This window comes from Stylophora pistillata, chromosome 4, assembly GCF_964205215.1.
Source record: "Stylophora pistillata chromosome 4, jaStyPist1.2, whole genome shotgun sequence".
NCBI classification, from domain to species: domain Eukaryota; kingdom Metazoa; phylum Cnidaria; class Anthozoa; order Scleractinia; family Pocilloporidae; genus Stylophora; species Stylophora pistillata.
This window is the reverse complement of record NC_142522.1, coordinates 14,044,463-14,061,635: the sequence shown is the minus strand read 5'-3', so window position 1 is coordinate 14,061,635 and position 17,173 is coordinate 14,044,463. Positions and strand designations below refer to the sequence as shown.

At 37.8% G+C, this 17,173-nt stretch overlaps 1 non-coding gene across 1 annotated transcript; it reads right to left on the bottom strand.

Moving 5' to 3' along the window:
* Nucleotides 1-2,448: 2,448 nt before the first annotated feature.
* On the bottom strand, nucleotides 2,449-17,157 carry LOC111332418 (ATP-binding cassette sub-family C member 5). The gene is made up of 22 exons (XR_015999994.1): nucleotides 16,438-17,157; nucleotides 14,564-14,876; nucleotides 14,186-14,260; nucleotides 13,580-13,745; nucleotides 13,121-13,189; nucleotides 12,137-12,241; nucleotides 11,743-11,805; nucleotides 11,426-11,510; nucleotides 10,995-11,147; nucleotides 9,770-9,868; nucleotides 9,587-9,647; nucleotides 9,040-9,194; nucleotides 8,813-8,891; nucleotides 8,278-8,337; nucleotides 7,180-7,245; nucleotides 6,905-6,977; nucleotides 6,319-6,396; nucleotides 5,486-5,611; nucleotides 4,925-5,014; nucleotides 4,397-4,748; nucleotides 3,971-4,054; nucleotides 2,449-2,890 (listed from the first exon to the last, which is right to left on the bottom strand). It is a non-coding gene; the product is annotated as an ATP-binding cassette sub-family C member 5 (transcript).
* Nucleotides 17,158-17,173: the final 16 nt, after the last annotated feature.

The following is a 17,173-nucleotide window of genomic DNA, read 5'->3' as shown; positions in this document are numbered from 1 at the left end:
TTATGTGTGCTTTTAAAATAATTAAAATAATTTGCCGCCGCGGTTTCGCTTCGCAGACGACGCAAATTTTGGTGATTTCACGTTGTTGTTTTGCAAAGGACGGCTAAGGAATGTACAAAGTTTTAAAACGCACGTGCTGGGCTATTGTTCTGCCAATTAGATCTATTGTTTTTCCAAGTTCTCGTTGCCGCCGCCGTCATGGTTTGCTTCAAGTCTCATGTACATGTAAGGTTTGTACAAGTGAAACTTCCTCGAGTCACTTTTCAACTTGCCAACCTGCCAACTATTAAGTTCGTCTCTACCATTTTACGCACTTCATTTGAGGATCACATTGGAAACCGCAGTAAAAATAAATGAAAACTGAAAGATGGAAGAGGTTAGCGATCAAAACTGCCAATGATATTCGACCACAGCTGTAAGAGAAATAATTTGGCAAATACCGAATAAGCAAGGCGTCACCCGTTCTTGCTTTACTGGGTACGGATATAAAATGCCAAAGGAAAGTAATATTTTCCCAACTTCGGTCACTCTGAATCAAGTCTAATCGAAATATCAGAGAATTTCATCAAAAAACATATGATTAGGGTATACAAAAATTACTTTGAGCGCCCTGTTGCCAATGAGCAAGGCGAAATTTGATGCACTAGTCAGGTCACACCTTTTGCTTGGGGCATACAAAAGTATACAAGGGTGTGAAATGGATTCTTTGAACACCACCTTTTTTTTTTAGCACACCGTTAAAGTTGAAAGAGGAATATGTCTTAAATTTAATAGTAAATATACACGACTGCGTCAAATGCCCGGGGGGAGGGGGGGGGGGAAAGAGGTGGATGTTTAAGCTTTGAATTGATCGACGCACAAAAGCTTGGTCTATGCAACAATTTTCATATCATTTATTTATCGAGTATACTGTTACTAACGCGCACATCAGTTTTTCGAGTGGAAGCAGTTATATGATGCAGGTTCTAAGAGGTAAGCACTTGGTTTATGCGAAATCAGTCATTATATGTAAAAGTACACTCTACCTTGAGCTGTGGCCCTCTTGAATCAAACCCTGATTTATCCAATTTGCAAGATTAAATTGCTGTAAAATCCTACTAATGACATGTGGTTTTGTAAAATATTATTTCCTGTTTTGGATGGACTCGAATCTTTAAATTTAAGATTGATTTTAATGGAACATGATTTACTTAAACAAATTCAAACTTATCAATTCATTTCAACCAGAAGTTATATCATAACTAAGTCCGATGGAGAAAGAACTGGAAACTGCGCGTATAGGCCGCTTACAGCAGCTGAATTACCTGAAGATATCTACTGTTTCGCGGGAAGCAAACGAACATGCCACATAACTGCTGTGTAGCATTTTGTCTTAGTAGCTTCAAGAATAATAAGAACTTGCAATTTCATTGTTTTCCTAAGAAATAAGAGCACAAAGATCGCTGGATTTGCAAACTTCACAGAGACGAGGGAAACAGTTTTAAAATAGATAACGCTCGTGTCTGCTCACTAGGATGATTATACGATTAGCGAGGATGGAAAAAGAAAGGAGACCGTCTTGATAGGAGATTCCGTTCCGTCTGTTTTTCAAACGTAAAAGTCAATCGTTGGAAGTACCAAAGAAGAAGCGACGAAGGAAAACTTGTCATCAAGGCGAGAGGAAACGAGTTGTTATCGAGAAACAACAAACTGATCTTCAAGCAGAAACAGCTCAGTTAATAGAAATTCGTGAAAGATTGCAACGGAACGAAAACGAAAGGCAAAAGCATGCAAATGCTGGCGATATGAATGAGGATAAATCGGACACGTTTGTTTTTCTGTTGAAAACTTTCGCGAGAAAGACAGATTTATGCGGTTTTATACTGGTATTACGTCCTGGAATGTATTTGTACACTTTTTTTCACCTTTACATTTAATAGATGTAAGAACAAGAAGTACTGGAGATCAGAAGTTATTAATGATTATTATAGATGAAAATCACCAGTATGAAGTAGGTCAAGGAAGACCTCGTACACTGTCAGTGCTTGATGAATTTTTTTCTTACTGTAAGATTGAGATATGCTTTTCCAGAAGAGCACTTAGCTTATATTCTTAAGATATGTAAGTCGAAAGTTTCAAAGATTTTATTTCTTGGATCGACAAGTTGTTGTTTGAACTTCCAATTTGGAAGAGCAAGGACTTGATAGAGGAAACAATTCCTGTTGATTTTAAAGAAAAATACTCTGCCATCAGATGCATTTTAGGTGGCACAGAAGGTTTGCAAACCAGTTCAGTTGTCCTAGCGAGCTCAGTGCTTTTCCCCTTACAAGAATACGTCGACTGCTAAGGGATTGTTACAAATTGGGTTAAATACACTGTAGGGTAGGATCTGCAAGTGGTCAGGGTCCGTAGAAATTGGGTTATGCAAGAACCTTTTTCCGTCTTAAGCATCAAATCTGAGGGGCAAGCCCAGTTTGAAAAAAATACTTTATTATAGATGAAAATCACCAGTATGAAGTAGGTCAAGGTAGACCTCGTACACTGTCAGTGCTTGACGAATTTTTTTCTTACTGTAAGATTGAGACATGCTTTTCCAGAAGAGCACTTTTAAAGAATATTTAGTGGGTTTTGAAAGCTTCAGTGAGGTAAAAGGGGGAAAACAAACGCTTGTTTCCCATTGGTTAAGATCGGTCTCCGCAGGGAAAAGAGTCTAATAATATCCCAGATTACCTTCGACAATCAATTGAAGAATCCCACTTTTCAGGCTTTCGGAGGTAATAAGCAGCCTGAGGCATCTAACTAACCTGTTCAGCTGCTGCATTTAGCCAGATTCCAAGCCACGTATCAATAAACAACTGTCCACCGAGACAAGCCGTCACAAATAACATCAAGAACAGAAATATAAAATAAACTACAAAATGAACACAAAAGTGTCTATTATCCCTAGCTTCAGCTTCCGTAATCACCTGAATAAACTATAATTCTTATTAGAGTATTACTCAACACAGATACAATTGCAATTGGGACAATTTCGGCCAATTCCTTAACAGCTCATTTCGCTGATGCCTAAGACAACTCGAAGAGCGACATACAAATACAAGTTACAAAACAAAATGCGAGGAAGAAGAGGTAAGATTAACCTTTGTCATAAAGATAAATCTGGAAATCCGTCGTGATATCATTGTTACTTCTGTTGGTTTGAATAATCTGCTCTAGATCTAATTTCAATATATAAAGTTTAATGGTAAATTGGCCACCGTTACGATTATAAAAGCTGACGTTTCGAGCGTTAGCCCTTCGCTCCGACGAAGGGTTAACGCTCGAAACGTCAGCTTTTATAATTGTAACGGTGGCCAATTTACCATTTCAACTTTGTTGATATATTGAAATTATTTCGTTACCCCCACCGACGCAGCCCCAAACAGTTTCTTCAGAAACTATCAGCCTTTGCTCTAGAGCTAGTTTATATTATTACCGTGCACATCAACAGCCTAAGTTTGTTGTAGAGTTACTACAGGCAACTACAGCATTGCAATGTTCAGTGAGGAAAAACTCCTCTCATCAGCATGGGAATATGATATTTAGTTTACAATGACAATTTGCTCATCCGCTTCTACATGAAATTTAAGTTTGCATTGTTAATTGTTTAGCTGGTTGTTAATCCGAAATTGTCAGCATTACTATTGTTCTTTCATTAAGGATGAATTTGGATAGTTCACACTATCCAAATTAACCCTTAATTGGACAGTTTTAAAGCATTAAAGAATAATAGCTTGAATAAGCAATGCCAGATTACAAATGACAAAAACTGGACTCGGACTGCGGCCTAATCCAGTTTTGGCTGTCCTAAGAATTTTTTTCATCCAATTATTTCCAAATTGGACAAGGTGTAGTCCTTTTACATTTTACTAATAGAGGAAACAAAAGGAGATGTACATTTTTCTGTAAATAGTTTGGCAGTAACACAGCGGGCCTCACTGAATTAACCAACCTCCGGCAGACTTCATGTAGGTTTTGTAAGTTTGAAATGTCACTGCTCCTTCAGCTCGATCTTCTTGTTGAATAAGTTTGCCAGCTGTGAAAGAAGGAAAAATGTTTAACAATTGTCACTATCGTAGCACAGAAAAATTGAGACTATGAAAATGTTGGAATCCCAATCAATTCCCATTTCACGGGCTAATGCTCTCTGCGTGGCCGTTTCATACTTCTATTTGCTTACCTGCACAGAGAGAGGCATCATGCAAAAAATGCAGCGAAAACACTAAAGAGAACCCATCGCAGTACAAAAACTAAATTGGACAGTCTATTTTCGACGACCATAAAACCGTGCACTGAGTGAAAAGCCATGCAAGGCGATCATTCATTTCGAAACTCGTGATTTTATCTTTATCTAATGCTACCACAAGCAACCGGTTACCTTGCTCACGTCTCGCCTTTTCCTCCTCCTCTCTCCTAACAACTGCCTCAGCCTCCAGTCCACTCTTCTTCGAGCTTCGCCGTTTGGCACTGCCACGGGAACGTTTGCTAACTCGATTGTTCAGTTTGAAGGGTTCAAAGTTGCCATCGGTAAAACTGTCCCGAGTAGAAGTGTGTCTTTGACCTACTGAGAGTGTTCGTTCAACAAGTTTGCAGATGTCATCTGGTGATAATGGCGTGGTTGGACTATCTGCTTTTCGTTGCGCATCAGGAATGGGAAGAAATGCGTCCTCTTCGTCTTCAAGCTCTTCTTCGACTTCTTTAATGAGCAGGCGAATCAAAGTGGCAAATTCCTTTAAAAAGAAGAAGAAAAACAGTACCTACGTTAAGATTATTGTTTTTAGTCAACTGTTACCACGAGTAACTTATTTGTAACTTTAATGGACACACTTAAAAACTATAATCACCAAAAAGCACTACTGAATTTGAAAACTGCTTAGTATTTGTGTGCGAGCAGAAGAGCTGTTACCCCATTGTTGCGTATAAGTTCCTCATAGGACCCTCTTTCAGCAATCTTGCCATTTTTCATGTATAACACGACATCGCAATGGCTCAAGTACTGCAAACAAAGAATAAAACATGTAGTTAATATCGTAACACGATAACAGAACTAACTGAGGCTAACAAATGCCAACCTTTTCACAGAAAGTTCCCCACAGGCATATAAGTCAAAATCTTTATCTAAACATTCTTTCTGTGTTTCAGTCCAGGGCTCTCAGTCGTTCTTGCGAGCAAAATTCAAGACTTATTTCAAGAAAATCGTTTCTTTTTCTGCCCACGCACTTTGAACACATAGAGAGAGCGATGCAATGTATACCTTACTTGAATATTTTATGGATTAACTCAATTTTGACTCTAACACATTTTATGTGAGATTCGACTTACTGATAAGAATTTTACTCTGAAATAAAGCAGTTGAAAATTTCCAACCAATTTTCCATTCCTCCCCAGTTCTGGAAAACCACATATGACAATCCCGTGACCTGCTTTGCCACATATGACAACACTGCAAAGTGACAGCCTAGAGTACCTGTAGCTGATGTGTTGCAAAAAGAATGGTTTTATTCCAAAGGGCTCCTTTGATACAGTGCTTAAAAATGTGCTTTCCAACATGCACATCAACTGCACTCAGTGGATCATCCAACAAATATATATCCTGCATGGACACAAATAAGTCACAACCATAAATAAATATAGCTTACTGGACGTTTTGTTGTGTAGTATTGACCACTTTCATAAATGGCTGCCGGATTAATATTCTTTTGTTTAAATTTAAATTAGCCTTTCTGGCCTCGCTTGAGATAATGTATTCTTTTGAATTTTGTACTGGAGAACGAGGCCAGAAAGGCCTAATTAGGTTGTTCCGGGCAAAGCGCCAATATATTAAGCCGCCAAGGTCTCGTTTAGGGTTCCGCGAAGAAACACAGAATTATGCGAAGAGAAACAGAAGTCAAATTTTCTTTTTGACCTGTTTTGTTTACCGTATTACCTCTGTGATTGTAAATCAAAGATATCTACAAATAGTAGAGAGAATTATAATCCGATTAATGAGGTCTCTTTTAGGGGTCAAAATTTGCTTAAGCCACGCCCAGATTGGTCTCCCTTAGGGGTCACAAAAAGCTTGAGCCACGCCCAGAGGGTCTCCTTTAGGGGTCACAAAAAGCTCGAGCCACGCCCAGATGGTCTCCTTTAGGGGTTAAATTCAAAATTTCCGACGAGCATCCCCGTCTGTTTCATATGGGAGTCCCCTCCCCCCCGGGGATATTTGTACTCGTCTTGGGCGTTATTTGTACTCTACGGAGTGTAATTGGATGACGAAAACTATACAAGGTTTCACTTTTCAAAACAGAATGAACAGCTCACCATGTCATAGTATAGGGCTCTTGCTAAACTGATTCTCTACTTCTGGCCTCCACTCAGGTTAATTCCGCGTTCCCCGATCTACAGCATGAAACAGTGGAAAATCATCACAGACGAGTGAAATTTGTTTGAGTGTCAAAGATCAAAACCAAAGGTTATCACAACAACAAAACTAATCAAAGGGAAATGTCTAAACGAGGTAATTCCAACTCAAAGGAAACAAAAGCGAAGCGGTTTAAGGCGTGGGAAAACGCCGGGAACCGTTCAAATCTTGCGTCTGGTTGGTTGAGGGGTAACAAGAGGCTTAAAGACTAATCACAAAGCGAAATAAACATCATTTACAACGGATCATGATCACTTTCGCAATTGTGCTGTCAATTGAGCTACTACTCGTCACTTTATCTATCTCTTTGGGTTAAGTATCCATATCCCAAACTAAAAATCTCTTCCTTTCGACGTCCAACAAACTGGAGCCTACGCTTTTCAGAAAAGCCAGAAAAGCCTTTGAGGCAGCGGTCGTAAAACTTTATCACCTGTTAAAAAAATATTACCGAAACATTAAAAAAAAAGGGAAGAAGGTAATTTTTACCTCCGTTTCATCACCATTGGGTAATATTTTAAGGTCCTGCTCCAAACTACAGGCAAAACGGGCCGTTTTATATCTGAAAGAAAAACGTGAAATAAAAATAAAATCGTCATCATCGCAGAACATTCATAAAACGAAGTCAGTTGGCGGTCACTTGAATTACTTTTTACTGAAAGCTGGAAAAAAAAAGAGAAAAAAAAAGTAACCAAATATCATATACCACTAATAAGTTTGTCTTTGTGGCTTGTAAGAACGCGATATCAAGTCGGTTCACTAACCTTGCATCATTATAAGGTTTACCCCAACAAAGTGTTCTCCTTCACTGTGGCATTCATGATCCACGCCTGTAACGCAAGCAGTGAGCATGTTAGGTGCAATACCTCGGATAAGAAGCGAGTCAACTCTAGAATATAACATATCGTGAAAGATCACACATGTTTACGATATTCCCCTGTGAGTGTTTCACAAATTATGAAAGTTTTATACAAAAATCTAGTCACGTTACTCACGATGCACTAAACTGATTGTGGACTGGACCATCGCAGGAGCTATAAGACCGAATTAAGTTACGAGATGACTAGAAAGTACCGTAGAAGTAGATTGAGATATTAGATGGACAGGTTTATTGTTTTTACCCGCCAACCTTCACGTTAATGTAAAGGCTGGAGGTCAAACGGCACTGTTCTGTATTGGATGTACAGTCAGACGGTACTAACCTGTTCAGAAGGTACAGTCACATGGTACTCTTCTCAGTGTAGAGTACATACAGTCACTTGGTACTCTTCTGTACAGTAGGTACAGTCACATGGTACTAACCTGTACAGGAGGTACAGTCAGACGGTACTAACCTGTTCAGAAGGTACAGTCACATGGTACTCTTCTCAGTGTAGAGTACATACAGTCACTTGGTACTCTTCTGTACAGTAGGTACAGTCACATGGTACTAACCTGTACAGGAGGTACAGTCAGACGGTACTAACCTGTTCAGAAGGTACAGTCACATGGTACTCTTCTCAGTGTAGAGTACATACAGTCACTTGGTACTCTTCTGTACAGTAGGTACAGTCACATGGTACTAACCTGTACAGGAGGTACAGTCAGACGGTACTAACCTGTTCAGAAGGTACAGTCACATGGTACTCTTCTCAGTGTAGAGTACATACAGTCACTTGGTACTCTTCTGTACAGTAGGTACAGTCACATGGTACTAACCTGTACAGGAGGCACAGTCAGACGGTACTAACCTGTTCAGAAGGTACAGTCACATGGTACTCTTCTCAGTGTAGAGTACATACAGTCACTTGGTACTCTTCTGTACAGTAGGTACAGTCACATGGTACTAACCTGTACAGGAGGCACAGTCAGACGGTACTAACCTGTTAAGCGACGTATGCAACGGATCCACCAATGGTTACATTCCCCTTCTGAATCCTCATCTGAAAAAGCAACATGCATTAGATCCATGCATCTTGGACTATGTGATAACTAAGCGGTGCAATGAATTAGTACAACTTTATTTCATGCACTACAGCAGTTAAGACAAGGACCCCTTCCATTCAATGATCGAAAAACCCCATCAGGTCTTATGTGTTAAGAGACACCCTCGGGTTTGGGTAAGTAATTTGGTTCGACGTCGATATCTGTTTTACGAAGCTCATAAAGGGAAAATAAAAAATACCCTTTGAGTATTCCCTCGCAATCTGTGACTACATTTTTCTGCAAGTAGATGAATGATTAACCATGGAGAAGGAAGTGCTTCCTTTTTCGGGGCTCGATCTCGTTTGCCGTGAAAGTCAATTTTAAACAGAGAGGAGTGGTGGACTAACGCTTAAGTCAAAGTAGCAATTCAACGAATGAAGCAGACAGTGAAAGATTTTCTTGTCATCTTTTTCGGCTACTGGCAAGACTAACCTGGCCAAGGAGAGCTTGTAAAAGGTAAAAGGGAGCTTTTACCACTTCCCACGCTTCCGCAAATACCAATCAATGTTTTCTGCAAAAAATAAACATAAGCGAAAAATGGCTAAAAAAAAAACGCAAAATAAGCCCGACGAGTCGGTAATTAAAACTTCGTAAAACGAATCCCGTGAAAGAGGTTATCAAGATACTGAAATAATAGAACGTCGGATACACAAAGATACCTTATTGACAGTGAGATCGATGTCAAACAACGCTGGCTCTAATGTGGTCTGCACTTCAACAGGACCAGGACAACGCCCACGGGGTCCACCCCGTGTAGTCACTTTCTTTGCATCATTGCTACGCCCTTCTTCAAGAAGCTTCAAACCTGCGTTTTCTGTAAATTATGCACCAATTTCAAGAAGTCAATTTTCAAACTTAAAAAAGGGTTCTCCAAGACCAGAGTTTCGAAAAACACAAAGTACTTTGCTCGAACTGGAACAGGCAATGCAGACATCAGTGATAACCGTTACCATATTTGATTTCCTTAACGGAACATAGGAAATGACAGCAAAATCAATGTAACTGTCTCTTCTAAGGTGCATTCCTTTAATGGACTGAGTTTCTAATCCCTATGCTTCTTTTTATTGAATGAACTTGAAAATACCATTTTCTGCAATTTATTTCGGTTCCAAATTCCTCTCTTAGGCTCAGAAAATTTTCAAATTCAGAAATATGGGCTAAAGAACCAGCAAATTTTGTGCAGACGGAAATGTTATGTCAACTTACCATCCTGACCGGTTTTTTCAGCACCTTCTCCGTTCTGTTCCTTAACCCCATTAGCATGCACCTATATCCACAAACACGCATTTGACAAAGATTTCTTTGGGTAATGGAGTCCTCTACAAGACCCTATTTAAGACGTCTTTTCTTAAATCCCAAACACTTCTTTTCACATCAGTCAAACGGTACCTTGTCCCAGGCAAAGGTAGCTCCGGTTATTGACAGAGATACTTGAGGGTCGGTTGGTCTTTCAACAAAAGGCTGAAGTTCTTCCATTATCATCAAACTCTATAAATTTAATCAAACAACGAGTAAGCATTTGTTACGTAATGACTGGAATGGTGATGTGATTTCTTACACTCATCAGAAGGACAAGAACATAAAAACAGTTAACTTTGCCTTGTTGATTGTGCGTTTAACTTAATCGGGGTTTATTTCGCTCTCTAAATTTCCATGACAGCGTTACATTTTTGGGATTAAACAATGAGCATGCTGGTATTTTCATGTTCACTCAATAAAAACCTTCCAGTTCGATGTAAATAAAATAGATCATACTAGATTATCTGAGTGCGCTTACAAAAGATTACTTCCAATGCGCCCTTTGATAACATTGGATTACATTTACAACACTATGATGCATATCTGAAGTCTTTTCAGTGCAATCCTCCCTTCAGCCAGAGATCTTATCCCAAATGGTAAAATAGCCAAAGAAAATACCATAATATTGAAGAGTGTTGTCACTGTGAATGCCTGGAGAAATGCACGTTATCGTAGTATCAATAAAATCTATGCTGTGGTAAAAGCGAAAAATAATTCCCTCATACTAACCGCCACTCATTTTGACATATTATAGTGGAAGCTATACTTTTAAATAACGGCAGCAAAAACAGCCCAGCAATTGGGAAGGTACTGTAAGGAAAGCACTGTCTCTCAGGCGATGGGCTCCTTAAGCAAGAAAGATAAAACCCTTCCTGTGTTCTGATTGGCTGCCCCAGAAGATGAAATGGGTCTACTTATTTTTCTCCCCGATAGATATTTCTTACATTGCACTTCTAAGTAACCCTTTTTAAAGAAAAATTTTTTCCGGTAGTTTCTTCAGCAAGGGCGTCAACAAACTCGTCATTCCTTCATCTTACATAGTGCAAATAATGAAAGGTGCGAATGCGTTTTGTAATTCACTATTATCAAAAAGTCTAATCCTTTGTTACTAAGCCTGTTCAGTGATAATAGGAGGCTGTTGGCCAAATACAATTTTTTTTTAATCTTGATGTCTTATTGGTGTCACACAAATGCAATATAGAGCACTTGCTTGGAACCTTAACAAACCCATGTAAGCAAGAAAACCAACACTTGTGAAGTAGTGAGATTAAATAAGTCAATCGTGAAGATTAATAATTAAATACTTATTAATTACTTGTGAAGTAGTGAGATTCTTGCCAGTAGCAACATGTACACTGAATGTTGCTACATGCAGTGGCAATAGTTGGGACAATCAATGCCATGGCGATGTTTAATCCTTGAAGAAAAGCACCCTTCATGAGGTGCTCTCTTTCTTTATTACGAATACCTAGAAACACAAAGAATAAAAAGAAAATTGAGGATTTTTTAAATTCTTCGACCACATGTACATTATTGCACAGTATTGTACAGGGTCTGTACAGTGGCATCAACCGTTTTAATGTAATTTTCACTTTTATCATTAATTGAGTTGCATTACTGTTTAATTGAGTAAGGTTTGTTTAAATGCTTTTTGATCTGACATATCTGACATGAAGGTACAGGTGTACCTGTAGGTTAAGTTATTGAGGATGACCAGCTATTTAAAAAATGTCCACATACGTATACCACTTATTGCTTTAGCAAATGACTTCTCCCAAGCATACATCTTGATAAGTTTGATACAATTCAACATTTCATTCATCATTCCGACCTAAAGATGAATACAAAAAAAAAACATAGTTAAACCACTTCTGAATAGTCAAACTTAGAGACAAAGAAAATGTGCAGTAAGTTGGCAGTAGCGCAAAAAGGCTATGTAAATTGCTCTCTTCCTCAGGGATAAAATTAATGCAGGACAGGTTCATGCTTAAAGTAATTTTATATTCACTATCACTTTAAATCAGATGACTGACATTTGATGAAATATAGAATTTTGCACTTACCCTCTGATCTGATACTTTCACTACTTTGATGCGAAATTTTCCCTGAAGTTTACCCATAACAGCCTGAAAAGTAAAATTAACATATACATGTGACATTTTGTATTTCTTACCGAAAAAGTTTTTTTTTTTTATGCAACCACTTGCAGTCTAATGAGGGGAGTCAAAGACATAGGGGACACCTATATTATTTCATACTGCACCATACACCAAATGCAAATATGGCGTCCAATTTGAATTGCCATTGTTCTGGACTGACTAGCCTCGTCTTGATGTGGAAACACAAAAGGATTATTACATGTGTGAGAGGCTAGTCTGTCCAGAACAATTGCAAATTCAAATTGGACGCCATATTTGCATTCGGTGTATTAATTGTTTGATATTTTTTTTATTTTACCTGGACAGGAAAAAATAGAAGAAATATACCACATCCTATCAAAGCTGATGGCCCAATGTAAATAACTGTGTAGATGATTGTACAAGTGATAAGGACTGGAAAACCTGAAAAATTTAAAACCAAAAGTGTCTTGTTACAGCTGTAAATTTTAGTCAGCTTACAAGCTTGAAAGCTCATTGTCAGGCATATTATTCTGATTCAAGTATCAAAGGAGCAACTGGAAGTATTACAATTCCTCAAAGGGTGGGATTCCAAAGGTTTCCCCCCCCTTCCCACTTCCACCTTGGCATTTCATCCTGACCGTTCTCTGACACACACCCATTTGTACTCATGAGTGGAGAGATATTGCCAGAGTAAGGTATCCTTACCAAGGACAGGGCACAGTGACTCAGCTTAAAGCTTGGATCTACTAAGTCAGCATGTTTCATACAATATCAACAACAGCAGCACTGATTACATGGATCATAATCAATGAAAATAATTGTTAAGAGTCAAACTATAAATATTTGTTATGATAGATAATGCTTTCAGTAATTTTTATGACTTTCATGACCCAAACTTTAACTCCAAGGCCCAATTGTTCAAAGGTTGATTAGCACTAACCCAGGTTTCTTTATTTCTCTATTCAAGAGCCTTTTTAACATAATTGTCCCTATTCTTTTGAGACTATCCAATCATCAAATTGCAGGCAAAACTAATTGTACTGGATTTTTATTTTAAGCTTTAATATCTTAAATCAGATTTCACACTAACCCTGGGTTATCTTAGCCCAGCTTCGAATAACTCTCCCCCAGGAGTTACCAAGCATAAAGAATGCTGTTGTGAAAATTCAACCCAGCCCTTATATAAATGGCACACAAAAAAGTAGCAACTCAAAGTTCGAAATATTATTTTTACAGTTTGTGTAAAACAATGACCTATCATGATGGCATTAAATGATAAAGCAGTCATATCCAAATTAAACAATATACATTCTCACCATGCAAAAACAAAGCTGCATAAGGTTACACCTTGATGGATTCTGTCTGCATCAGACGCACACAAGTTCACAAACTATATAACAAGAAGGAGTTATATGAATAAATAATCCTACACTTTTTTAAACATGCTTATGGTTGAAATGCAATTGTTGTGATTTGCAACAGAGAGATGGTAGAGTGATTTTAAGCTAATAAGCAAACCAACTAATATTTCTTAAGAATTCCTCAGATCATGTCTTTACTCCTGTGCAAATTTGTGGAATTAAGAAAAGTCTTTTCTGATATTGATTCTCATTAACAAAATCTTTTTATTCCAGTAAAAAGAAACAACGATGGAAAGACTGAAGAAGTCATTTTAAGATTCACAGGGTAGGAATGTTTCTTTTCACTTGTTTGTAGAAAAATAACGATAAAAAATAGGACTGTGGTTGTAAAATTAATGAGACAATATTTTTCCTCATACCTCTCCAATGGACCTGTCTCCTACGTTCCTCAGTTTTGACACCTTGTTGTAAACCATTGTTAGAATCATAGCCCTGGCTCTGGTTCCAGTGCGAGTATTTGTGAAAAATGACATTGACAAGTCAGAATACACTCCTTCCTACCTCTGCCAATAGGAGCCCAATAACCTGCATGTAGACAACACAACTCATTGATATAAAAACAACAAAAAATGTTAAAACTGTCTAGTTTATAGTCTGCTAAAACATTTGTGTGGGGTGATCACCTTACAATCGCTATGGACAGCTTTCTATTCTAATTAAGTTAAAGAGTTTACTTAAGTCTTAATTTTAAACTTTTTCCTTTTTTCCTTTTTTGCACTGTTAGCAAATATTCCAAACAAAAAAAAATTAAAATTGAAATCCAGACTATTCTTAATGATCTAAGTACAACAAAACAATAATAATTATAAGAACTATATGTCACTGGACACCATGCATTCAAGTAATTCTATTTTGGAGTGCTCAGCTCCATGATGGCTATTTTAGAACAGTCTAATTTCAGGCTTGTATGTCCATTTTCATCCACAAGAAGAAAAAGAAAAAGTCAGACTGGTCTTATAACCTACCCAACCAATTCCTTAAAGTTTTGATGATGAATATTTTTCTTCTATATATTCCAGAATTTTACGCACAAAGATGGCCTACAGAATATAATTTTAAGGGGTTAGAATTCTATTTTAACAAAATGTAAACCATTTTCAAAAGCATAAGAATTATTTGAATCTAGGGCAAGCAAAAAAAAAAGGATATCAACATTTTTGGGGAACTACAATTAAATTCAGTTACAAGGTTCTTTATATACACAACTGGAGGCAGATATGTGAGAGTCCTCATTTAATTAAACTACATTAGAAACTGTAAATAGTGTACATACACCAGAAAAGCTATTAATTTCTAATACCCTTCAAAGTATTCATAAAATAAATTAAAGCAGTTTTACTTACTGGGCCAAGGAAGCCGATAAGTTGGGAGAAAATTAGAAAGAAAATGCCAAAAAAGATCCTTGTTTTCACTCCTTTTCCAACAACTCTGACCATACTAGCATTATTAAGTCCCCTTTGTTTGACTTCTTCATCCCACAACCTCATCCCCTGCTTAAATTTAACTTCTGCAGATTCATGTTCATATGGGGAGATTTTATCAAAATTGTCCAACTGTAAAGATCCCTTGAATCCTCTGCGAATAACTGGAGTGGCCCATGTCAAGAACATCTATGACAAAAGGCCTGCTTCATCAATTGCTGGTTTAGAAGGATCCCTGAAACAAAAACAAGATCAATCAAATACTGTTTAACATCAATGTTCAGCCTTCTCTCTACCAACTTTGTTTTTAACCCTTTGACTTTTAAGAATCTAATTTCTCCATACAATATCACCCCTGAATCACACATTAAGGTCATGAGAATAAAGCAAATGATCAGTAACTAAAGAAGCTCTTGATTGTTAAACAAATTCTCCTTGTCAGCACCATAGGAAATGTATAGAGAGCAGTATGGAGAATATGCATACTGATGTTAAGGTGAAAAGCATTTAAACTACAGGGGAATAAACTGGACTTAATTTCAATCATTCACACAGCTTACACAGTGAGCCCTTTACATATGCATGTTGTTAAAAAAATTGTGATGTCCATTTAAGAAGTTACTACACCTTACATCTTTTGTTCATCGTAAGCAATGTTCTTCTTCAATTTCAGCCCAACAGGTGAAGTGGTTTTCCAATGCAGGGTATATACACAATAACATCAGGTCAACTTTCAATTATTCTTAGCTCTTCCAGTCATTCTGGTTCCAACCAGTAATTTTTGTTGTCATAATAATAACCAGCAAATTCAGCTATTCCCCATTAAGAGCTTATTAAGGAAGCAGCTTTCATGATGTGACATCACAAGGTTAACCCGAATTACACCCTTACATCAGCATGCATATTCACCATACTTTTCTCAATACACTTCCTTTGGTACTGACGAGGATATTTTGTTCAACAATCAAAGCTTGTTAGGCTTGTAATCATTTCCATTATTCTCATGGTCTTAATGAATGATTCTGCTGTATTACAGCAAGGAGAAATTACATGCCGGTCACTCAGGGTTTAAAAGGTTAATCCATAACATCAGGGTTTTGCTTTTGATGTACATGTCATTTTTGCCAGGTTTAGTAGCCAGTACCAGGTACAAAATACCAGCACAACTTTGGCCATAATAGTAAATTTAAACATGAAAAGAGTTTTAGGGGCTGGTAACTAGTGGTAATATTATCATGCTATATGCTTCAACAGAATAAAAATATTTGCAAGCCTGACTGACTTAAAATGGGAAAAACTATGCTCTCTGCTTTCCAAATGTGGCCTCTACTTTGAACTTACGATTAAAGGAGTATAGTTTTCTAATAACTAGACAAGACCTCCCACTATGAAATAAGTACAATAAATGTAAATCTTTTGAACTTGTCACGCGAACATTACGACAAAGTGTAGATAATTCCAATGACGGTTTTTTTTTGTTTTTTTTTTGTATCGTGGGTTGCCTTTTGATCGAAAAAAATGGGTTCTTTGTGAATCAGTTGCGATGAATTTTAGTATTGTTCAAAAGTATAAATCTACTGTAGATATTTACACCATTCACTCCCTTAAAGGTAGAAAACATTATACATGGTGTAACAGTAGTCATACGAGGGACATCGATATCGACAATATCAACACAAACATATACACAAACGAAAATGAAAAGATATTCAGTCAACCGTCAATTGATCCCTAATACATCGAAGTGATAAGGATATACTGTTCTTCAGTTGTTTAGGGTTAGGACGTATTATTACCTGCGAGCGAAGGGCAAGAAATGTTTCCAATTATACTTGGAAAGCCCTGTTTTCCTACAGCGTTCTTCATCGGGGTCATTTCCGCTCTGATTTCCTTCGCTAGTTCCGCCATAAACAACGGGTTCAATGCTGATCAACTCAACCGGTTTGTTTTGTTTCGCAGTGTCGTTGGTAAATTGAACCGAGGGCACCATAGGTTCTTCAGGTAAGTGTGTGTTCGAGGGACTTTGTCCTAGATCTTTGCAAAGATATGAGTCATTAGTTTCCTCAGAAGCCATGCTACTGGTTCCCAGAGATCACTCATAAATCATCGTCCAAATGTCTCATACTAACTGAACATTTGCTGGTCCATCGATCGAACCTTTATGCTTCGCGGGCATTTTTGACGTAACGTGCTCGTCCCCGGCCCCAGGCATGTGGCTGATTAAATTCTGGAACGGAATGGAACGGTGATGAACATGATGGAACCGGGCGGACGGAATAGAAAGGTCGGGCGGAAACCGTTTCGCGCATAAATAAAGGGGTGGTTTCCTGTCGAGAAAATTGTAATAAGGGAACTAGGGGTGACTTTTTGGGTCAAAAGGCGGATCCTTATCAGTAATTTGAGACGTAACTCAGTTGAGAAGTTCATTTAATTCATTGAATAACTGTAAATTTGGAAAACAACAATTTTGTGTTTCCTTTCTGAGGGCATGGTCATACTAGACGAAATTCAAATTTTTCCAATTTTTCTCAA